Source organism: Xenopus laevis, chromosome 1S (genome assembly GCF_017654675.1).
Source record: "Xenopus laevis strain J_2021 chromosome 1S, Xenopus_laevis_v10.1, whole genome shotgun sequence".
Classification (NCBI taxonomy): Eukaryota; Metazoa; Chordata; class Amphibia; order Anura; family Pipidae; genus Xenopus; species Xenopus laevis.
Window position 1 is genome coordinate 48,369,701 of NC_054372.1, and position 26,184 is coordinate 48,395,884.

At 38.1% G+C, this 26,184-nt stretch overlaps 1 protein-coding gene across 4 annotated transcripts in view; it reads left to right on the forward strand.

The window, feature by feature from the left end:
* Window positions 1–26,184, forward strand: part of LOC108704365 (type II inositol 3,4-bisphosphate 4-phosphatase) — a 339,921-nt gene that overhangs the window by 41,493 nt on the left and 272,244 nt on the right. The gene's annotated exons all lie outside the window — the stretch shown is intronic.

Below are 26,184 nucleotides of genomic sequence, written 5' to 3' on the forward strand. Positions count from 1 at the left end.
AGGAGGTCAAGAATGACACTGGATAATAACCCCTGCTTCTTGGCTAATGGGTGCGGGTTTGGGCTATGTATTGAATATTGAAGCTAAATTAATAATTTCTGCCCCAATGAGCATGGGGTAAATAAGGGTCTGAAGGATTCTTCCTGCCAACCACCATCCTTAAAATTGGGGTTGGCAGTAACTAATGTATGACAGGTTTATGGGGTAGACAGCTTAAGGGAAAAGACTACACTAGGTTAAAAAAGATATGTTATTGTGAGCGAAAATGACGGTGTGCATTGCTGTTTGAAATGTGAGGTATGTGAGTATGTGGGTTCATAAATGTTTGAATGCATTTGCGATACAGAGTGTTAAGTGTAATTTGCTAAACCGGCCATTAGGTGATGCAACAAGAAATAGAAGTGTGGATGCAATATATTCCCACGCCAGTAGAGGAAGGGTGGCAAGTCTAAGATATAAAAAGGGGACCACACCCTAGTTTTATGATCTTAGTTGGGAGGGAGTGGCACAGAACAGAAGACTGGAGGTAAAGAGGTCCGAAAAAGTAAATACAAATAGGCTGAGAGGCTCTAGGTGTCTGAGCTAGGGTAGTGAGCATAGGCCGCCTAATGCCCCTATGAGGAGGGTAGTGGGGATAGTACCCGGGTGGACTGTACACAGCATATGGACTCAAGCGGAAGGGTTTAGGCCAGGAGTAGGATATGATAATTTCAGGCCAGTGTTCTGCCAGTAGAAAAAGCCTGGTCAGAAAAGTAAAGCTGCACCCGTGGGGAGTGGTGGACAGGTGGGGAACAGGGATTTCTGTAACTGGAGTCAAGCGTGAAGAGTAAGACCTGACCTAGCGAGCTAATGTACAAGTCCTCTGGAAAACGGGAAAAAACTCTGTGAATATTTGCCAAATAAGAATGTCTATTCCTGTGTAAATGCCACATTTGTGTGTGTGTGTGTGTGTGTAATGAGGGTTTGCAATATTCAATTCTCTGATATGTGTGTAAGTTCAACTTTTTTGGCCAGAAACCAAGCAAAATTTTCCCTGACAGATATGCAGTGCATCGGTTTTTAGTCTAGTAAGGTCTTCTAAACTATCCATTTCTTCAAAAAGCTCCAATTTATGGCAAGACCTTCTCCCATAGACTCCATTTTATTCAAATAATTTAAATTTAAAAAAAATGTTTTTCTCTTTAATAATAAACAGTGCCTTGTATTTGATCCCAAATAAAATGTACAGTAATTAATCCTTACTGGAGGCAAAACGAGTCTTCCATATTTTTTCTTCAACCTTCCTGTTGTGTAATAATCCCTTTACATGTTCTAGCATGCCATGCTGAAACTGGGTGGCAGTGCCAGGCATAAAAGCAGGTTCCAGATTCATGGTGTTTTGTATCTTCAATAGGAACTAGTCACCTATGCTCTCTTATAATTATCTCTTATACTGTAACATTTTTTTTTAGTAGCTTTAAAGTATGGAGATCCAAATTATGGAAAGACCCCTTCTCCGGAAAACCTCTGGTCCTGACTCTGAGCATTCTGGATAACAGGTCTCATAACTATAAAACTCACACCTTAAAAATCATAGCAAGAATAAGAAAACCATATCTACATATTTCCTTGATATCTATCCAACCAACTGTGTTGGGTACAAATATCTATAGTTTTCCTTCAGCTGAGCATCCCAAAAAACTGAATACCAATCCTACAGAAAACCCCGTAATAATTGAAAAGGAGAGAAAAAAAGCCTCCTAAAAATCAAAATACCAATATTATTAAAATAAATAAATGCAAAGAACAGAAATGTAAAAAAGGGACAGGTTAATGAGATTTTAATAAGACATGATGGCTTCCCTTTTGCGAAATGTGTAGTTTGTCTTTTTTAATAAATGTTAATGTTAATAAATGTCCTATGTCTGTCTCTGAAATATATAATCCTAAAGAAAAGCTAAATTGATTGATGCCCTAGGGCTCGATTCAGTCTGATGAGCTCATGTTCGAGAGGCATGTTTTGGAGACCGTTCAAATTCTGCTGGTGATGAAGCCTATTATTGCTTGTTTGTTTTTGACAATTATTCATACTCCTTAGATGCTGATGAAGTTCACAGAACAAAGGCCCTTAAAAAGAACTTGAGATTTATTTAACTATAAATTTAGCTATCTGGGTTCCACTGCACAGCTATAAGAATCCCATTGCTTCTTATCCTAGGAATGAACACAAGCAGATTTGTCCAAGAAGGCTGTGGAATAATTCAGTGGGGCATATCCTCTGTCCCCCATAACCCAGTTTAAACTTCTACTGTCCTTGGGGGTCATCTGGCTTCTAGGTGCTCAGTGTTTAATGCTAAAGAGTGTTTGTGTCACTGCAAGAGGGTATAAAATGTTGTCCATTTTTGCTTCCTAAGTTGAAATCAAATTTCAGCATCTGACGCCCACCCATTTCAAGGCATTCTAGTAGAAGGTTCAGTCTAAACTTGTCTTCTGTTCTGCCTCTTTGTGAATTTTCATGAATTCTGCTCTCTTGAACTGAGATTAATATTTCATGAATGTTTTCAGCGATTGTTGAAAGAGAGGGCTCATTTTCACTTTGTTACTGGATTGACAGCATTACACTGTTGAATTTACTATCCTAATACAAATTCTATTGCAATGCATTTATACCATTTTATAATTTTATTTCATATCCAGTTAATCAGTAATAGCATCAGCCTGTCAAATCCTTATTAAATAATGATCAGAATGCTGTAGTAAGGTTGTTTGGGACTTTTGACGATAAGTACTAATGTCTGAAATGAGAGTTCTTTCCACGAGAAAAAAGTGATCCAATTCAAGCAGTCCCCGTAATTTATGTACATTATCTAGTATGCCTATTTATGCAGTACAAATGAAAGACACAGCCAGGTGTCACGTAAAAAAGGAATCTTTTCTTTATAACACATATGGGCATTTTTTACAGTGGCAAATTCAGTAACATTCAAAAGAAACTGACAATTCCAACAAAATTCATAGATTTTCTAAAAAAAATGTAGTCTTGTATGTACATTTTGAAGGCAAATTGGGGTCTGGAAGAAGTAACCAACTCTCTCTCTCAACTCTCTCCATTCCCAATATCAGTGCATTGCTGCATTGTTCATGGATAAATGCTGGCTGGTTTACTGTCCCTTCCAGAAAAGTCCAGATGCAAATAAAGTTCTGTCTCCATCAATAGTGAAAATGATTTCACTATATAGAAAAAGGGTAGCTAGGAATACTTCTTCTTATATTATTTAAGGTTATGTTGTGTTGGCATGTTGTGTTGGTAAATTGTATTAATGATGTAGGCTACATAGTGTCTCACTAGAAAAAAGTTTAATAGTACAGGGGATGGAATCAATGTTTCCATTGGAAAGCAGAGCAGTGGTATTGTCAGTTGAGATCACAATAGATCACTTTAAATACATTTATAATATCTTTTAAATACCTTGGAGTAGTTGTGCATAATGATTCAAATCAATTTTGGACAGTCTGGACAGAGTTAAGAAAGAAATCCCTTATTGAGCACCTGGGACAGGCTAATTGCAGCCAACTCAGCAGGTCTCTTTTACTGCTGTATATGATGGGGAGATGACAATCAGTGTCTTGTTTGTGCTGTCCTGCAGATCTGGCTTTGTGTAATAATATGACATGGTAATGTCAAATCATCTTCTTTATTTCTAATTGCAAATTAGAAATTTGCAAATGGCTATCGCAGCACAGTCGCACATGGCATGTTTCTTTTACTTTTTATTTTTAAATGGCAACAGATGTGCACTTTTGCCTCTTATCATTAAGCGCTTAGTTAGTTTCCAGCTGTGAAATTCTAAGGACTGAGGGCGCTACACAGAAACAGAAAAATAGCACTATTAAATAATGAAACCATCTCCACAATGTCAATCTGCTTTAGACTGTCTGCCTGAAAATAACTTTTAAGGGCTCTTACACATGAGCGTTCTGACCTGCGCTCCCCTGCGTTCCGTGTTTTGGCGTTCATCCGCAGGGGAGCGCAGGAATAGACGCAAGTCATTATTTGAAATGGGGCTGTACTCACTCAGGCACGTGTAGGCGCCAAACGCAGGTTCAGACGCAACATGCTGCATTTTTCCTGCGTTCGGCGCCTACACGCGCCTGAGTGAGTACAGCCCCATTTCAAATAATGACTTGCGTCTATTCCTGCGCTCCCCTGCGGCTGAACGCCAAAAAACGGAACGCAGGGGAGCGCAGGTCAGAACGCTCATGTGTAAGAGCCCTAATTACGCTATTAAAGTAAATAGTTAATGAGTTTATATATTTCTATACTTTGGGGCTCTGTCTTCTTTCATCTTTTCAATAGCTGCTCTAAGTTCTATGGGGTTATATAAACGGTTTGAAATATGGATGAATGTTACTTTAAAACACAAGTTGCTATATGGGGTATAAAAACCTTACCTATAACATTGACATATGTGTATAATGCAAAAGATGTCTGGATCTAATGGAGGAACTATAACCAAGCAACACGGGGGTGATATTTCAATATTTCAATTCTCTGCTGATGAATAATACAGTATATTTTCTGCAGAAAAGGAATATAGTGACTGCAACACTTGTATAATATTCATTGTATAGAGTAGTGTTGCTTTCAATGCACATTCAGTAGTTCACTTTAATCTGCATGCATGTGTTAAGGTGGAACTTCAGATCACTCATGCAACCATGTAATCCAGTTATTGTATTGTCAATTTGTGCACACCTTTGTGCTTCCAGCAATCTGATTCATATAAGATTTTAAAAGTGTTCATGACTTGGAAGGGCTGCTATGGGAGCAGAGATAGTGAATAATGATGGTTTAGGTAGGTCTAGCCTCCCCAAGAGGAGACAGCAACCATAGAGCAGTATTTTATTATATGCTCATCCATGGATCTATTGTTAGCCTCCCCAATGATATATTCCTCCTTCCCAAATGAGTGTACATGTTCAGATCCCAAATTGTCAGTGTACAGTATCTAATGCATCTGGCTCTTGCTGCAGTGAAAAGTGAAAACGAAAATGTAATTCTAAACAGCGTTATAATACCTTACCAAACTATTTTTAACAATCCTACATGTACATGTATAGTGATTGCAATTAAAAACAATATTTTTCCATTTTGTGATATACCCTTTTAAAGTAATGTGACTCCATTTCTGCTGATCAAGAAGCCATATTGATGCCCGAGGGTTAGTTAGGATGTATATGAGAAGATTGGTCAACTAAGTCCATGCCATTGGAGTGATGATAATCCAGTCCTAATGCATCTAAATAGTGACATTAAAGGAACACTTTTCCCCCAAAATGAATACTTAAGCAACAGATAGCTTATATCAAATTAAGTAGCATATTAAAGAATCTTACCAAACTGGAATATATATTTAAGTAAATCTTGTCCTTTTACATCTCTTGCCTTGAACCACCATTTTGTGATGGTCTGTGTGTTACCTCAGAGATCACCTGACCAGAAATACTGTAACAGGAAGAAGTGTGGAAGCAAAAGACAGAACTATATCTGTTAATTGGCTCATGTGATCTAACATGTATGCTTTGTTTGTGTGCACTGTGAATCCTACGATCCCAGGGGGCAACCTGTAGTTCTAAAAATGGCCTAAATGCAAAATTTTTCTATGTAGGATTACTCAAAGGCACATACTACTGAAAAAGTATATTATTATGATTTTTTTTTTTTACATGAAGCAGCGTTTTCACAAATAAGCTGTTTTATACAACGTATTTTTAACGAGAACTACATTGCTAGGGGGTAATAAGGTCTCAAAACTGTCCGGAGGCATCACAATCACCCTTTTGATACTCGGTTAGTTGTCTCTGTGATACTCTGTGTGAGCTTTATGTTTATAATTTACACCTCTAAGCATGCAATAACTAAACTATACCTCTCTATGCAATAGCTAAACTATACCCCTCAACTGTCCCGTTTTCGCTAGACAGTCCCGACAGCTCAACCTGCTGTCCTGGATTGTTCGTGAAATGTACTGACTTTCTCATTACGGATGGGCGAATTTTTTCGGCTTGTTTTGCCGAATAGACTTGTATGGCGTCGTGCATCAAAAAAAAAGACGTGCGTCAAAAACATTTCGCCACACGACAAAAATTTTTTAGCACCCATAGACTTTAATTGGCGTCCGAGACATTTTGCCGGCAGCAAATTTTTAGGCGAAACGAAACGGGCCAAATTCGCCCATTCTCATTGATCACCTGCACTGAATAGCCATTAACAGACACAAAGTTTCTAAAACTTAATTGGCTTTTGGCAGAGAGCCCAAAGAATAAGATAAGCAAAGTAATAATTGTAACAATTTAAGATAAGCAGGTCTCTTGGAGAAACTTTGAGCGTAAAGAGCAATTCACCCTCATTAGGAAAACTGTAATAACACATAAAAACCACAGTAATGTGTTCATAAACTGCCAAATTTTGTAAAATGAACAAGTAATTACGGGGTGCGGCCACAAGAAATGGATGTAGTGCAATACATTTTCGACGTGCTCCTCGCAACTTATCTATTAGTCCCTCTTTCTATTTTGAAAATGTTGGGAGGTATGGCTAAACACTCAATCAAGTCCTTAATGGCATGAATGTGCAAATCCCCTTGTACTAAATCCCTAACGAAAATATATAAATCAATGCTTCCAATTGCTATATGTTGTGCTGGACATATTTAAGTTGATTTTATGTGGTGCTTCTGAGCATTTGTCAGTTTGCAGAAAAAGAAATTTGGCAATGTTTTATTGGCTTCTACCGGTGCAAAGCGGTCTGAGAGAATGGATAGCCAGCAGCATTTGAGCCTTCACTAATAATTGAGTCAAAATGTGGGGAAATCAAAATAAAGGTTACTATTCTTTATATTTGGTTGTGCTTTCATATTTGTCTAATGCAGGGGTGCCCAAAAGGTAGATCGGATCTACCAGTGGACCTTTAGCTGGTGATCAGTAGATCTCAAGACACTGTCAACAAACAGCTTGTCTATATCACCCTCCTGTTTCATGCTTTTCATTCAGATATTTATTATGTAATGGTCACATAAGAAATAGTATTGTTGAATATAGCATTATACATTTTCCCATAAATTAATATTTAAGTAATATTTTCCATGGAACAGAATGCTAACAATGCTTTTATGGATGTAGATCACAATAGGACAACATCACTAAGGGCTCTTACTGATGAGCGTTTGTAGCTGCGCTAATGCGCCTATTCCTGCGCTCCCCTGCGGCTAAACGCAGAAAAACAGAACGCAGGGGAGCGCAGGAATAGACACATTACATTTTTCCAATGGGGCTGTACTCACTCAGGCACATGTAGGCGCCGAACGCAGGTTGAGACGCAACATGCTGCATTTTTCCTGTGTTCGGCACCTACACGCGCCTGTGTGAGTACAGCCCCATTGGAAAAAATGTAATGCGTCTATCCCTGCACTCCCCTGCGGCTGAACGCAGAAAAACGGAATGCAGGAGAGCGCAGCTACAACCGCTCGTCCGTAAGAGCCCTAAAAGTAAACCCCTCATTAGTAAAGTTTGGGATCTCCTGGTATAATGGGAATGGTATGAGAGGCTATTTTCCTTTCCCCAACCTTCAAACCTATTAGAATGCTTTTACTGACTGAGTTTGCAGTTTAGCATTGCTTAAGATGCATTGTTGTAGTGGTATGCTATTTTATTAAGGACATCTGGCAGAAGTGTGTCTGTCATGCTTAGAACAGACATAACTAAGTCTAATACAGAACTGCATACCGTATATACTCGAGTATAAGCCGACCCGAGTATAAGCCAAGGTACCTAATTTTACTCTAGTATAAGCCTAGACACAACTACAGCCCTGTCTCCCAGCAGCGCACATTCTGCCAAAGCGACCCCCCCAGCGATCAACCGGACTTCTTTGCAAAGTTGATGGTGACAGAGAATTGCCAAACGGATTACTGTGTGCATTGTCCCACTGTCCCACTACCATGTGCAGAGGGTGCTGTTTGATATTGCCATCACTGTGAATCTTTCGTATAACCAACAGAGGGCGCTGCGTGATATTGCAGTCACTGTTATTCTTTCATATAACAAACAGAGGGCGCTGTGTGATATTGCAGTCACTGTTAATCTTTCATATAACCAACAGAGGGCACTGTGTGATATTGCAGTCACTGTTATTCTTCCATATAACCAACAGAGGGCGAACTGTTATTCTTTCATATAACCAACAGAGGGTGCTGTGTGATATTGCAGTCACTGTTATTCTTTAATATAACCAACAGAGGGCGCTGTGTGATATTGCAGTCACTGTTAATCTTTCATATAACCAACAGAGGGTGCACTGTTATTCTTTCATACAACCAACAGATGGCGCTGTGTGATTTTGCAGTCACTGTTATTCTTTCATATAACCAACAGATGGCGCTGTGTGATATTGCAGTCAATGTTATTCTTTCATATAACCAACAGAGGGTGCACTGTTATTCTTTCATATAACCAACAGAGGGCATTGTGGGATATTGCAGTCTCTCCCCAAGTGAACTGTTGGTATAGGAATGATTAAAAGTGACTGCAATCTCAGCTACTCGGGTCGGGTACCGAGGTAGACTTTTTCAGCACATTTTGGATGCTGAAAAACTCGGCTGGGTACTCAGCATGAGACTGAGAGTTTTGTAATCCCAAAACAGATGGGCAGCTATTAATGCCATAGGTACCCAGCATTGTAGAATATTCTTTTCACAAAAATATTTCCTTTGTACAATGGCATAATGACAATTAGCTTTCTTTTTTTTTGCATTTGGAAATTCATTTTTATTGCATAGTTCATTTCTGCTAAAGATGAACGAATAGCTGAGGAAAAGTTGATCGCTATGTCTGAAAAGCTATTTAACAGCTGAGAAGATACTGCTGGGATTGGACTATTTTAAGGGATAGTGGTTTTATGACTGCTGTTCTGAAATGCTGCAGCAGATAATGGGGCTGATGGCTGGCTATGCTGAGCAGAGAATGAAAGCTTGTTTAGGCTGCCTTTTGACTACAGGTGACTGATTGCTTCTTTCATTCTGAAAGTACAAAGCACAAACTGCCTCTTACATGTAAATATTTTATAGTCGTTCTGTTTTTGTTTTACCCTGACAATTAGTTGAACTGTATCAAAAACATGCAGACTCTATTGTTAATAAAATGAAAATGGTTAAAAGAGAAGAACATACAATAAATGTATCTATTTTTAGTAAAGGCACTGTACTCAGTCAAACCTGACATGGTGTAGTTTGCACCCTTGGTTATATTCATTCACTCCAAGAATGTATTTGTGCTGGGTTTACGCACAACAGCCATACATTTGTCTTTCACATTTTTTTCTTGTAGTTGTTTATATATGTAACACTTTATATGAGTTCTTTAACCTAAGTTTTTTTTAATGGTTGCAAATAACATTCTTATCCTGTAATTGACAGCTTATCTAACTGGCAGATTTCAGCATGAGTCAATAATTGCAATGCAGTACTGCAGTAGAAAAAAATATTGTTTGAAAGAAGCACACTAATAAAATATGTGCATAGTCAATTGTCACTATAAATGTTTAAAGGACAAGGAATCTCCTCCAAGCATCACTGACTTGTTTCTAGGATGCACATTTACCCCATCTGTTCTAGATTTTAGAAGCTACTTTGTAAGACTTTGTGAACTTTTCAGTCTTTCAGACATTGAAAGATTGGCTCTTTTGGAGAAGTGGATAGGGAGCCTAAAAGACTGTGAAATTGAGGAAAGTTAATGTGTTACCCTGAAGACTGTTGGAACTATAATACTATTACCTGAATGTGCTGAAATTCTAGGATGGAGTGCAATGGTGTTAGGAGCTGAAATTTATTTCTACATAGTTATTGTAGAGTGTTCTGCCATCAGTAGCTGGAATATTTTTTTGTGAGTGGGTGAGGACCCACAAACCTATAAATGAGGTTTGCTTTGAGGAGGAGTCTTTTCAGACTTTTCAATTAACATCTTCACATCTAGGCATGGTGCAGACCCTTCTTAGCAATTGTTTTGTCTTTACAGGTCCAGGTTGGCAAGGCAATTAAGAGGCAGCTAAGTTAGTTAACAAGGGAAGCTATTGCTTCATCAAGGAGGTCTGTGTGTGTATGGGAGGTCCCAGAAGGAAATTGTGTGCCCGTTAAGGACATTAGTGTAGTTTATAAGAAATGTATGGAACTGCTAGGGAGGACAGATAAGAAATGTTGTGCTCTGTAGCGCTAGACATGTTACAGCCTGCAGTGGAGGGAGGTAGCACCTCAACAGGGTGGTCCTTTCATCATCTTTTGGGCAACGCTACAGCTATATCCAGGTCACAGGGAGACATTAACGTTTGAAGTCTCACACAAGTTTTGGGAGGCTTTTTTATTCACCCATGTGGGGGACTGCAACAATAAATGTTCCACAACTGGATAACTGCATCTTTGTCTTCCTACAGGAAAGGCCTAGTAAAAATCTTTGGTCTAAGCACCCATTTACATTAGGTGTCGCCTAAGATTTTTACTGCACATTGGTGCTTTAATTCTTGAGGCAGGGAATTAATTCATAAATTGCACTGGGTCTCAAGAATCTGTTGTTTGCCCTGAATTTGGAGAAGACCATGATGGGTGACAGCCTTAGGTTTAAAAATAGAGCTTGTGAATACTTGTTAAGCAGAATGCATGTGCTTGCTTTTTTGAGCATAAAATACTTTTTAAGGGGTCGTCTCTTAACTGGTTCCTAATATCCAATATTTGCTATATTTATCTTGAATCCTTTTAGTTTAGCAGCAAGGGGGTGGCTTGGAGTTGTACTTTCACAGCTGCAGGGTTTCAGGTCTGACTTCCCTGGTACAGAAAGAATCGTATAGAGATTTGCCAAGGTGGCTTTCAATCCATAAGTTAGAACTTTATATAGGGTCTTAAACAGATAGTCATGGGGTCACAGAACACAACAAGTAATTTATATTATACTGCTGTCTGTATTATAATTTGTGGCAGAGCTGTATGTGTAATGCTACAGTCCTTTTCTAATCAATGTGTCGATCAATAGTTTTGTGATTTCTATACTAATAATGAGCAAGGGGTATTAAGTCAGGTCACAGTATAAAAGGAGCAGAAAAATAGAGCCCTGGCCCTAGAAGAAACACCACTGAATTAAAGTACTATTGACGTGTGCACAGTTTCTATAGCTGTGCTATTGTCATTATTATTAAAGAAAGAAAAAAATCACTGTTCTTCAGAAGTTTGTGCTTATGAAGAGGCTCATCATTACCCGAGAGATACGTGATTTGGCTTGGTGGGCTTTAATCAGAGAATGATTGTGGCTGTGTCAGGGAGGGAGTGCATTCATCAGAGCATGGTGTGCAGCTCACAGAGAATAAGGAAAGAAAGCTTATTAACGCACATTAAATGGCACGGTCACATAGGCCATTTTGTCTTACTAGTTAAAAGAAAATCTTTTGTTGCAGCTTTTTCACAGTTAATGTCAATGCGACAGATTGCATGGAATATTTATTATGCTACTACTGGCTTTGGATGTTTCAAGCTGGATCATTTTGTTATAGAGGAAAATAAGCCTTATCTATAAAGCAATTGTTGAGAGAAATTGAGATTCTTTTACTACTGTGACTACATTTCCATTACAGGTATGAGACCTGTTATCCAGAATGCTCAGGACCTGAGGTTTTCCTGATTAGGGGTCTTTCCACAATTTGGATCTTCATACCTAATGGGGCAGATTTACTAAAGGGCGATTGTCAGCGTTACCGCTTTCAGAGACTTCACAGATTTACTAATGGGTGTCACTTCACTAGTGAAGGAGCAGTGATTCACACTCTTAACGCCAGGCGACTTTTCTCTGTGGCAAATGGACGTTACTCAGCAAATTCACTAAAAATGCAAATTTTTCTGAACGTTACCTCTTTCGCCAGACTTGCCTTCGCCAGCTCAGACCAGGTGAAGCGCAATGGATTGCATGTTGATATGTTTTTTTCACCTTTAGTCATACACTGATACATTTTAGCTTTGGTTAGCCAACTAGGCTTGATTTTTGTTACTATTTCTATTTGGTGCACCTACCTTACTTTGGCAGACATAATTCCTATGCTGTTCCTTTTCTGCCTCCTGTCTGGAAGTTAGTGTGTGCCCTTCATTTGCATAATGACATTACCAGCAGGGGACAAGATAGGGAAATCTCATGATACTTCTACTCAGGGCAATGCTACAATCTAAGCATGCTTGTGAACTCATTTGCATGTTATTGTCACAGTATGAACTCCCTCAGTGAAAGAACCCATTTGACAAAGTAAGTGATTTTTTTAAAAGCTGCTGTTTTTTTCAAAAAACTAAATATGTAGTTTGATTAAACGTGTTTAGGTTGTACTGGTCAGATTGTTAATATGTGTTTGTGTTTGGCTGTGATAGGTGCCCTTTATGGAGAAAAAGGCATAGTGTATCATCATCATCATCATCATCATTTAGTTATATAGCGCCAACAAGATACGCAGTGCTTTACCTTAGTTATAACAAACAGGGAATCAATGGTGGATAACAAACAAGGGTTACAGAGTACAATAAGATGAGAGGGCCCTACAAATTAGAGTTTACAAACTAAAGGTTAGGGTACAATTGAGACAATTAGGATTTTAGAGACAATTTGTGATTTATGATACAGCAATGATTGTTTAATTAAGGTACATTGAATAAGCTTCTTTAAACAAGTGGGTCTTTAAGGAGCTCTTGAAAGTTTGGAAAGGAGACAGTCTGACAGCTCAAGGCAGAGAGTTCCAGAGAAAAGCAGATGCCCGAGAGAAGTCTTGTAGACGAGAATGGGCAGAAGTGATGAGAGGAGAAGTGAGGCGAAGATCAGAAGTAGAGCGAAGGTTGCGTGAAGGAGTTTATTTGGAGATCAGAGATGAAATATAAGGAGTGGCTTCATTATTAAGGGCCTTGAATGTGATTGTTAGTAATTTTAATTTGATTCTAGAGGAGATTGGGAGCCAGTGAAGGGACATGCATATGGGAGCAGCTGATGTTTAGCGGTGAGATAGATGAATAGCAGCTGCATTTAGAATAGATTGGAGTTATGAAAGGTGATTTGTTGGAATACCTGCGAGGAGTAGGTTGAAGTAATCAAGGCGGGAGATGATGAGAGACTGAATCAGTGTTTTCGTTGATTCTGAACTGAGATATGGTTGTATTCGGGCAATGTTGCGCAGTTGAAAGCGACAAGATTTTGCAAGTGTTTGAATGTGTGGTGAAAAAGACAGATGAGAGTCTAACATAACTCCTAGGCAGCGTGCCTGTGTGGTGGAATGAAAGGTGGTGCTGTTTACTGTGAGTGATATCTGAGGGACAGGGGAAGATCTTGGAGGAAATATGAGTTCTGTTTTTGGTTTAGGTGGCACTGTGACATCTAGGAGGAGACAGCAGAGAGACAATCTGTAACTTGGGAAAGGACAGAGTTAGAAAGATCAGGAGTAGACAAGTAGAGTTGGGTGTCATCAGCATAAAGGTGATACTGAAGTCAAAACGACTGAATACGTTTTTCTAGTGAAGTTGTATAGAGCGAGAACAGCAGGGGGACTAGAACAGAGCCTTGAGGAACTCCGACAGAGAGAGCGAACGTAGTAGAAGTAGAGATAGAGAAGGCAACTTTTAAGGAATGTTCAGACAAATAAGATGTAAACCATGAAAGAGCACTGTCACGAATGACAGCTGAATATAGAAGGAGAGTAGAAGGAGAGTATGGTCAACTGTGTCAAAGGCTGCAGAGAGATCTAGAATGATTAGTATGGAATAGTGACCTTTAGACTTTGCCAGTAGAAGATCATTGGTTACTTTGGTGAGTGCAGTTTCAGTTGAGTGTGTTGTGCGGAAGCCAGAATGCAAGGGGTCGAGGAGGGAGTTGTGAGTGGATCAGGCATTTGTAAACAAGCCTTTCTAGTAATTTGGATGTGAATGGAAGAAGGGTAACTGGACGGAGTGCTGGGATCAAGGGAAGGTTTTTTGAGGATAGGGGTGATTAGTGCTTGTTTCTATAAGGATGGAAAAGTACCAGTAGAGAGTGAAAGGTTAAATAGGTGGGTAAGTGCAGGAGAGAGTGTATCAAAGATTGGATAGAGGAGGCGAGAGGGATTGGGGTCAAGGGAGCAGGTTGTGGGTTTTGAGCAGGCTAGAAGTTTACTAACTTCATCTAGTGTTGCAGAGGTGAAGGAGTGCAAAGTGGATGTGAGTGGACTGCACGTTGGTCTGAGATTGTTGTCAGTCGGTATGCTCAGCCTAATGATATCGTTTTTTTCATTAAAGAAATGAGTAAGATCTTGGGCAGTTATATTAATGGGTGGAGGGGGGCATAGGAGTGAGTTAAATGTGGCAAACAGTTACTGCGGTTTAGAGGACAGAGTGGAGATTAAAGAAGAGAAGTATTGTTCTTTAGCTAATGATAGAGCTCGATTGTAGCAGGAGAGCATGAATTTGAAGTGGATGAAGTCAGGATTAGTTCATGATGTTCTCCACCGTCGCTCAGCTGATCTACTACATCTTCTGAGGTACCGAGTAACACTAGTGTGCCAGGGTTGGGGTTTAGCTGGTCGGCTCTGATGGGTAGTAGAAGGAGCAAGGGAGTCAAGAGCTGTTTAAAGAACATCATTGTAGAGAGAAGCTGCTATATTGGGACAGGAAAGATTATTATTATGAGAGATGGGTTGTGCTGATACTGATGATCATTGTTGTGAATCAAAGGCGTTAAGGTTTCTGTATGTGTGGGTAAAGAGAGATGGTTGTGATAGTGCAGGTGAAAGGGTTATCTGAAAGGAGAGTAGGTGATGGTCAGATAGGGGGTAAGGAGAGTTAGTAAGGTTGGATGGGTGGCAAGAATGGCAGAGTATAAGATCAAGTGCATGACCCTCGATGTGGGTAGGTGAGTCGGTCCACTGAGAGAGACCAAATGAAGTTGTTAGAGAGAGAAGTTTAGAGGTGGCAGGAGAAGCAGAGTTGTCAATAGGGATGTTGAAGTCACCTAAAATGAGATCGGGTGTCTCGCTGGAGAGAAAGTATGGAAGCCCAAGAAAGTAGAGTAGGGACCAGTGTATGACATTGGTCAGATTCAGATCTAAAAAGAGTTTGGGAGCAACACAAGCATGAAAAATGTTCCTTGATGGTGCAAAATTAGTGCTGACAATTGGTAGCCCTTATTTGGACTGGCAGCCTTCAGGAGGCTCTGTTTTTTAGTACATCTTGTTTTTATGCAACCAAGACTAGGAATTCAAAAATAAGCACCTAAGCCACTGGCATATGAAAATAAAAAGACCTACGGGTTACCTTATTAAAAACACATTCTTTCTCTTCATGCTATATTGCAGCTAAAATTAATTTCTAAGCATCATTCTAACAGAGAATCATTTAATTTATGATGGGACCTTTTATTGAAGTATGACATATATCTTCTTATGTTTATGGTTGCAGCGACTGCTATGAAAACATAATATTCATCTCTCTTTTTACTTAATTATCCAGAACCCAATATGTCCATGCGCTGGGGTAGGAAGGGCAGAAGTATAAAGATCATAGTCAACAACAGTTTACCCAAGGTTGGGCCCTAAAATAGATTTGCTGTAGGACCCAGACACTTCTAGTGACAGCACAGTGTAAGTTCCATAAAAAGTGGCAATGCAGTTATCTGCATGTGTCTTGTTGACCTGCACATAAAAAAAACCCTGTGAACGAATATTGGTTTAATGATTATTCACTAGTAGTCCTTCTCTTTCCTATGGTTGTAAACGTATCATACTAGAGTGGTAAAAATTATTTCAGCAATGCTCAGATTGTGTTGATTCATATACTAATACGAATATATAAAGTTGCCACTTTCTGCAGTGCTGTGAAATAAATGTATGTATTGAACATACAGAGTACACCTGTGCCACATATCATGTTTTATTTAAATATCTTTTAAAAGTACTTCCCTTTCTCTCCTCTTGTAAAGGAGAGAAAATGTATTGTATTTTTTAAATCGCCTGCCTTGTTGTAGGTGAGATTTTCAATATTCAAAACATAACCTTGTGATGCACCAATAATTGAAATTAGAAAGCACGTTGAAGAAATATATAAAATAAAACATTCCTGGTGCATAGCTAAAAGTATATAATCTCACCAGTGTAAATGCAAGGTCTGGTGCACATGCCCCAGACCTACAGCTCAAGGTGGAAATGTTGCACCATGGAAGAAACAGCAGGTACTCACACATCACAGTTCTTTTACTGGCCTGTCTGTGGGACCTGTAAGTTCCTGCTGTTTCTTCCATGGTTGAACACATTGAAGAAAGCCTCATTACAATATCTCTTCAACTTCTATATAATTACCAGTCTTTGGTTCATAGTCAGCCATTAATCAGGAATATGTCTGAGGGAAATATATTGGCCACCTCAATCCTCTTTAGTGGGTCATCTTTCAAAAGGTTAGAGAGATATACGATTTATTTGGTGTGCAGACAATTTCTCACACAGTTTTATAAATGCCAAAGTTGTGATCTATTTCCAGCCATTGATTACTGCTGAAATATTGAACAACAGGATATTTGGTTGGAGCAATAGGATCAAAAGCTGCTGTTTTAGCTGGTGACTGACAATTCAGTAGTCCAGTGCAACACCAAGTACTGTTTATCTGCAATGACAGGTACTGTATACTTTCTGGGGAAAGTTAATGAAATATAATCCCATTTTGGACACCCTCATTGTTTGGATAGACATAACATGGGTTACATGTGAAAATCTTTAGACAGAGCCCTCACTGGATATTGGAGGAGGTGTCAAATGCTCCACATAAACAGTCATAGTCAGCAGTGGTTCTTGTTACGGACAAAAAATAGCAAAAATAAGTATGCCACAGTATAATCAATATCTTCAATATCAAAACAGGTTTCATATATTATATAGTATTTTCTTAGTAGTACTCACACTTGAGTTCCAACCACAGTGCACACATCCCTTCAAGATGGATTGCTAATGTGTTTTTCCTGTACTTTTACACACTTGAGTTCCTACGCTGGTGAAACACACCAAGGGTAAAAACTGTTTTGCTCCCAGGGAGATTGGATGTAGCTTTATGCTAGTTCTTTCAACAGGGGCCTCTACTTTCACTTAGAACATCTCTTACCCAAAGGCTTTGCCTTCACTGGGTTCTTCAACTCTACCCCAGACTTTGGACCCCCATTTACGCTCATTCTTCCTATATGATATAAATGTATGTTTGGTGAATTCTTCTTAGCTAGGACGGCATGCTAGCCTGTCAGTAACTGCATTTGTCTCCAAGTCACTTGGGCATTTCACTTGCATCTCTGGATACAAGCCACAATGAGAACCTTGGAATTACTGGCAGGTCCAGTAAATATTAAGTATTTTCCATTTCTCATTTTTACAGCTTTGCAATTTATGATATTCTGTTGCAGGTGCTTCTTATTTTAGTATGTAAACATCTTCACAGTGACCAATGCAATGTTCTGTTATGAGAATGAAGGAAAGGGGAAATGGCTAAGATGCACAGGAAAATCATTTTCAGGACTGGAAACTGCATGGTTTCCTTTCAGATCCACAGTTAATGCCAGAGGTGATGATTTAAGTGCTGTAACTATTTTGGTTTTTCTGAATGCAAGGCAGAAGTTAGCAGTGGCCTTCTGGCAATGCAAGAAGGCAGGAGCCTTAGCTGGGTGAATGGTGGGAATTATAAGTAACAGTGATTTACCTGTTCAGCTGGATAGATGCAGTTTAGTCATCTCTAATACATATATGAAAAATAAGTAACACTGCTAACACACTAAAAAATCCCTTGTGCTTTCTGTTGGTCATCATTGTGCTGGAAACCCCAAGGAGTCCTTGATTTGTTTTAAGATGAAAAACTCCAGCTTGGTGTAGCAGGTATTCTCTTTAAACTGTATTCATACATACTGTGTGCTGATTTATGTAAAAAGCAGAAATAGCACTTTCCCAGGGTCTCTGACCAAAGTTTAGGGAGGGGATGGACTTGATGATACAAATTCCTTACTATTAACATGTGTATTGGTTGTTTTATACTTTTACTGTTCATGTTAGAGGGGTTCAACCTGGAGACATTTTATCTTTGTCATAGGTGCGCACCTAAACTTGAGCGTGTGTTTATGTGATGGTGGGGGTAGGTATAAATAAGAAAACTTTGTTTCAGCTGTTTCATACAGAACAGTGTCATGATGAACAGTAAATAAAGCCACAAGTGGAATATATATATAACAAACAAGGGAAAGTTGTGCTCACCACTATTTTTTAAAACCATTAGGCGGGGGTGCAATGAGGGTGTGACCACAAAATACATATAGTCAACTACAAGAGGTCCTCTGCACTCAACCCATTATCAATATATTTAAGACATCGACATTTTGTGCATACTCTACTGAAAAATGCCTTACCCTTTAAACAAAACAGGGATAGTTTGTCCATATATTGCAATATATTTAAGCTTGCCAACTACGTCAAAGTCATCCCATATCTGGCCAGTCCTATGCTTAATTTTCATCTGATTTTCATTCGCTGTCTTAAATATATTGATAATGGGTTGAGTGCAGAGGACCTCTTGTAGTTGACTATATATATATATATATCCACACCATGAACGTCTGGATTTTGCTAAACTGTGTCAATTTTCGCTTTGCACAACAAAAAAAGACGTGCAACAAACACATATGTCATTTTATCCTTCCCCTCTCTTTCCACAACAACCAAAGGGATCTGAGCCATGTCTATATAAAGGCAGCTACATAAATATATGGTTTATTCATTTTAATGTGGGATACAAAGCACCCAGATATCTGTAGGTGGTCAGATTTATTATTAGCTCTGTCTGTGTTAGTAAGGAGTGGTAATATATAAATTATAGATGGTTCTGGTAATATTGTAGTAGTAGATGCCATTACCATGTCAAAAATTACAGAAATGTTTTTAAGAAATTGGCAACATGGGTGCACTTTTTTTCTGTTGAAAAAGCAGTTGTAGCCTAGTGGATAGTAAGTTCCTCTAACAATGTGTAGGGATGAAAATGCTTGTGATTTTGCCCTCCCAAAGCAGAAAAGGCAATGAATTATGGGATGTCCATCTACCATAGAATCCATTTTAAGAATATAATTAACATTTTAAAAAAGAATTTAATTTTTCTCTGTATAAATAGAATACTACCTTGTACTTGATTGTAACTAAGCTACTTAAATCCATTGGTGGTAAAACAATACTATTGTGTTTATTTAACATTTAAATGATTTTAGCAAATTAAAGGTATGGTGTTTTTTTTCCCTAAAAACCTCATCCAGAGGAAATATTGGGGTAAAGCTACTAGTCAGAGTAATGGTGACACTCATTTGCTATACACATACCTGCAAACTGTCCTGTTGTCTGCGGAACAGTTCTAATTTTGACAGCTCAGCCCATGGTCCCAGGTTTCTTACTCAAATCTCCAGAGTTTCTCTTTGATCTCCTGCACTGACCCCAGAAAAAGATGCAAAGTTTCTGAAACGAAATAAAAAAAGGCTTTTTTTGCAGAGAGCCCAGAACACTGAGTAGCTGCACTTTGATACATTTGTAACGATTTAAGATAAGCAGTTCTTTTGGGGAAACTGTGAATCACAGCTTAAAGGGCAATTTCAGCTTCATTAGCAAAACTGTTTTAACACATAAAACATGGCCCTAAAGTCTCTCAGAAATGAGTTCAAACTTTCACAACCTACCAAATTTGGTCAAATGGAAATGGCAATCAGAGGATGTGGCCATAAAATAGGCATGGCCAAAATTTTTCACCAGCTGATGTTTTTGTCCCTATTTACATTTTTGAAATGTTTAGAGGTATGCTTAAATATTATTGTCATATCAAACACAATTCTCCTTTACGTCCACTATTTCCAATGCTCTCAAGTGTGAGGGAATGAGAAATAACTGCATGTCATTTGCCTTTGCAATCATTGTTTTTGTTGAATCAGATTGGAGCTTTGCTAAAGCCAGAACAGAGCATCTGTGAGTGCCTGTGGGTGTATGTCCCCCTTGGGCTGGAATCATAAGTGCTACTAACATAGGCTATTGCTTCATTTTATGTCAATTGCGACTTGGCTGTTGTTCTACAATACATTTAGGCTGTGCAATATTACCCTGGGGAGCACTGTTTGCTCGCTCTCGGTTTGTATTGTTTTATGTGCTACAGGTTGTAACTGGAGACACTTTCTAACAGGGACTGTGTCTCCCTTGAAGCTCTGTAACTAGTTTGACTAGGTACAATATTTGATTTTGATCTGAGTTTTAAAATGGTTTCTTGTGTTTATTCTCACAAGGCTATTCCATGGCAAACTTAAAATCTTCTAAAATTGAAGAACCAAAACCAGGTGAAATTATTTCTATTCAAGGCAAACTATAGCTATAATACAAGGTGCTCCTTAGGAAAATGATGGTTTTAATGCAGCTCTGTTTATTGTTTGTCCTTTTTGTTTAATGAGAATATTTTAAAGGGAGCAAAAGTTTTTTTTTTAACCTAAATTTTGTTGTGTGCCTTATCGTGCCTTTAGTCTTATCTTCAAGGACACTGAATGTTTAGTTGAAGCTGCTTCAGAACATGTACAACTGTGCAGTGCGGGTGATTGATCTGAAGAGAAAATGAATCTGTGCTTGATGGCACATGCCAAACCTGCTGCTCTTCTCTGCTTTTTAGGAACAGAAGTTGGGCAGATAGGACTGTATTAGGGCGTGGGGAACGGTGGTCGGGTAAAAGGGGGGGTACTTTTTAAGTTTACTTTTACTTTAAGATTTGGATTAATAATAATTTTCCGCTTTATCTCTTCATTATATGTTGTTGTTACTGTCTTGCAGTATTAGTCTTGCTTAATCTGCGATTATTCTTAAATGACTGCCCACAATTTTATAACCTGCCATAACTGTTTTAACGAATAATAACTAGGGATGCACCGAATCCACTATTTGGGATTTGGTTGAATCCCCGAATCCTTGGTGAAAGATTCGGCCGAATACCGAACTGAATACGAATCCTAATTTGCATGTGCAAATTAGGGTCAGGAAAGGAAAAAGTGGAAAAAATTCTTCTTTTGTGAAGAAAAGTCACGTGATTTCCCTACCCGCCCCTAATTTACATATGCAAATTAGGATTCGGATTTGGTTCGGCCAGGCACAAAGATTCGTCCAAATCCGAATCCTCCTGAAAAAGGCTGAATCCCGAACCGAATCCTGGATTCGGTGCATGCCTAATAATAACCCTCTCTTAACAAACCACCAGGTATGGTATAATGAATATTCCAGACATAGCTTTAGTATATACAATTCCCTTAGTTGAATCATAGAAAGAAACACCATAAAACTATGTTAGCATAGGATTGTTCCTGTGCTAACCGCAACTCAGCAGGAAATGTTATATAATATATAACATATATATATATATATATATATAATGACCCTGAAGGGTCTGTTAAACTGTATAATAAATTAACAATTAGCTGCTAATGGTCTAATAAAAGTCTGCTGAAAGACCATAAGGTTAATAGAAGTACAAGATCAGTAATCTGGACCAGAAGTGCTCCCTGTAGAAGGGTTCATTTCAGAATTTGGTTCACCGTTCCTTAAGGCAACTGAAGAGCAATTCATTATTAAAATACTCAGTAGGCTTGTTTTGCCATCAAAATGGATGTATGTTTGTTGTCATCAAGTATTATAAGCTACATTATAACAGAGAAAATCAGAATGACTTACTGTTAAATAGGACCTGTGGTTAATGGGATTCCATGTCTGCATTGCTGTTTTCCAAGTCAGTTAAAAAGAGGAATCTAACTTAAAGGGATACTGTCATGGGAAAAAATTTTTTTTCAAAATGAATCCATTAATAGTGCTGCTCCAGCAGAATTCTCCACTGAAATCCATTTCTCAAAAGAGCAAACAGATTTATTTTATATTCAATTTTGAAATCTGTCATGGGGCTAGACATATTGTCAATTTCCCAGCTGCCCCAAGTCATGTGACTTGTGCTCTGATAAACTTCAATCACTCTTTACTGCTGTACTGTAAGTTGGAGTGATATCACCCCCCTCCCTTTTCCCCCCCAGCAGCCAAACAAAAGAACAATGGGAAGGTAACCAGATAACAGCTCCCTAACACAAGATAACAGCTGCCTGGTAGATCTAAGAAGAACACTCAACAGTAAAAACCCATGTCTCACTGAGACACATTCAGTTACATTGAGAAGGAAAAAAAGCAGCCTGCCAGAAAGCATTTCTCTCCTAAAGTGCAGGCACAAGTCACATGATCAGGGGCAGCTGGGAAATTGACAAAATGTCTAGCCCCATGTCAGATTTCAAAATTGAATATAAAAAAATCTGTTTGCTCTTTTGAGAAATGGATTTCAGTGCAGAATTCTGCTGGCGTAGTACTATTAACTGATGCATTTTGAAAAAAACATGTTTTCCGATGACAGGATCTCTTCCCTTTAAGTTCTGGAAAGGCATCAAATCTTTCTTATATAAATGTCCATGCTTGTTAGAAAATACACTGAAACCACCACTTTAACTGTAGCTTCCCTTTTAAAGGTCATATTATTGTCTCGCTAAATATTGTACTTAAACATTCTTCATAACTTTTTTTTATTTTTGACTTGCAGAATGTAATCCCCCCCCAGCCTGACATATTTTATTTTGCCAAGCATATGAGCTGCATTATTTCTTTTTTCTGGGTCAAGTATCAGCTGTTTGTCTGGGAGTATTCTTTATATCTGATGCTTCTAGCAATGTGTTATTTAAGGACCCGAAAATAAGTATAATTCTCAAAGCAATTTAATTACATGTAAAAAGAAAGATAAGGGCAGAAATGCAAATAGGTGAAAGTTCAGCAGTTCAGCAATGTCAAATTAAATAATAAAGTCTCAAATGATGTGCCCCTAAAATTGTGCCTCCCTAGGCCTGGGCCTTTGTGACACAAATCCGGGCCTGTATATTTATTTAATAATAATGAAGTGCTGTCTTGTAACACCTGTTTATTGTTTCCGAAACATGTATTTTGAGGGCAAAATTATAAAGCCTAATATACGAATATAGTAATTTAACCATTGTTTGTTTATTTTTTCTAATATAACCTTTATTTAAAAGTAAGGAGTTTGGGGATTGACTCAATAGAATAGTTCTGTACAGGCTGTATTGAAGTTCTACTTTACTCTCTTATTCAGTGCTGAAACTCTGCAGCTTTGTTGCTATTTAAGGTTTTAATGACACACCGTCAGTATGAGGGCTGCATGCAAAATATTAATAAGTGACTAATGCTCTCCTCTTAATGATCACTTGTACCTGTGCTAAAGGTCATTCGGATGTTGTTTACAGCTTTAATCTCTTTTCTATTAAAATCTTATTTGCATTGATGTCCTGCTTGGGAATGCCAATAATGAAACACAAATGACAGACTAAATGAACACCTTTTGGTGTATTTGAGCTCTGTCTGGTTGAAAGGCATTGGTGACATTACAGAAAAGGTCATTTTGTGGTGCAGATTTGTTAAACAGCTGAATGCATGCATGGGGGTTATGAACTGTATAAGCAAAATTCACCTGTTAAAGGAATTGTTATTAGTATATTAAAGATTTTTTTTTTTTTGCACAGCCTATCTATTTACCCAGTTTTTATTTTAACACTGAACTGTTCCTTTAAAGTAGGCTTGTCATACAAAAATCTTATTGCCTTTGATAACCTGGCTTCAAGCTTTCAACAGTGCCCAGAATCAAATTACCAAACCGTACATAATTTTCCATGGTGTTTCTAAGTAGAATCCTAAAGAGCTAAATCCTCAAAGATACCTCATTGTCTATTGACATTGTCTATTGACAATAATTATTTGAACCAAACGTGTTCTTTCATATGAGCATAGATGATGATCCTGGAGGGGTAGGACAATGTGACAACACAATATGGGTCTCTGAAGCATCTATTCTATATTTGTATGCACACCTATGGGTCTTCTCTGCATGCCAAGTATTATATAAACTGGTATAAGTGAACTTTTAAAACACTTTTAAATGATGTGTCTGTTAATCATGTGTAGCAGGGGGAATTTAGGTCAACATTTTTGGATGGTCTCAGTGAGATCCTTTTATAGACGAGTACAGCCATGTTCATAATGTCAATGACTGAATTAAAGTCAACCTCAAAGTAAAAATTTTCCTAATTAAAAAAACAGAACAAAACATAATTCTAAGCAACTTAACAATATACATTTATTAAAAAATTGCAGCACTTTTGAAAGTAGCATTTGCTTAAAGGGATTCTGTCATGATTTTTATGGTTTTTATTCCTGAACCAGCAAATATAGTTTTTTTTAGCTGTTATATTGGTGTTGAGGCAGCAATCTCTGTGCTTTGTGCCTGATTTTGAGCCTTGAGAAGGAGCCAGCACTTCAGTATGGAACTGCTTTGAGACAGCTATTGTTTCTTTCCTTTCCATTGAAGGATGCAACATCATGGGTTGGGCTCCCTAGTGGTAGACATGAGAATAGCACCCAAGCAGGAAAAAAGCAGGTTTATATCACTCCAACTTGCAGTGTAGCAGTAAAGAGTGACTGAAGTTTATCAGAGCACAAGTCACATGACCTGAGGGCTCCTGGGAAACTAGCAATATGTCAAGCCCCATGTCAAATTTCAAAATTAAATATAAAAAAATCTGTTTGCTCCTTTAAAAAAAGGATTTCAGTGCAGAATTCTGCTGAAACAGCACTATTAATTGGTGTGTTTTTAAAAAACATGTTTTCCAACGGCAGTATCCCTTTAACTCCTGGTTGTTACTTTTTAAACAATGCTGCAAAAGTTCCCCAACAAAGACAGATCTGTTAATCAGAGGCTCGTCTTACATTGTATACTATCAACAGTCTGACCCATCAGGGCAGAGAACAGAAGGAGGCAAACACAGTTTTAAATAGAAATACATATACAAATAATTTATAGAAATGATTAAAAAACTTGTAATAAATGGATATTGCAAAGTTGCTTAGAATTTTTTTTTTTTTGTATTAGGCAAAATAGTTTTTTATTTTATTCTTACGCAGCAACATAAGATTCTTTTGCTTCCACCCTTAGTCCATTCCCCGTAATTAGCTAAGTTAATTTAATGAGCTGTATATTAGCCACGGTATTCTTATTATCACACAGTATGAAATTGAAAACATACAGTAGCTTTTGTGTTTGTTCTGTTTACATAGTAACATAGCACATAGTAAGTTAGGTTAAAAAAAGACACGACCATCAAATTCAACCTTTTAAATCTATATATATAACATACCTAACTACTAGTTGATCCAGAGGAAGGCAAAAAAACTGAAGCCTCTCATATTTACCTCAGAGGGGGAAAAAATCCTTCCTAAATCCAAGATGGCAATCTGACTTGTCCCTGGAGCAAATTGTACTATGAGCTATCTTTCATAACCCTGTATTCCCTCACTTGCTAAAAAGCCATATAACCCCTACTTAAAGCTATCTAATGTATCAGCCTGTACAACTGATTCAGGGAGAGAATTCCACATCTTCACAACTATCACTGAAAGAAAACCCTTCCAAATATTTAGATGGAACCTCCTTTCTTCTAATCGGAATGGGTGACCTCGTGTCAGCTGGAAAGACCTACTGGTAAATAAATCATTATAGAGATTATTATATGATCCCCTTATATAATTATGCATAGTTATATCACCCCTTTAGCGTGAACAACGCTAAAGGGGTGATATAACTATGAAAAAAAAATAAATAGGTGGATATTAGCAACTCTTTAGCATGTGGAAAGTAGTAACACTCCATTCTTGGTGAATTTTAGCCTACGTTTCAGCTGGCATCTCATCTGCTACTGTGGTGCACAGTAGTTTTTAGGTATTTAACAGGGAGAAAGCCACTGATTTCTTATTTAGTAAAAATACCCGAGTAGCTGTATTATTCTGCTTGAAAGATGATGCTCTTTGAAAACTGTAATTCTTCCCCAGTGTGTTTTTAGATGTAGATAGTAAGGGGGGTGGTGAAGAAGTGCTTAGTTTGATACATGAAACTATATTTTAGTCACTTTTCTAATGGTGCAATATATATGCCATGATGTCTGTTACGGATGCAAAACAGCAGGTGTTGCCTGTATTTATGTAGCTACTTGGTATTAATC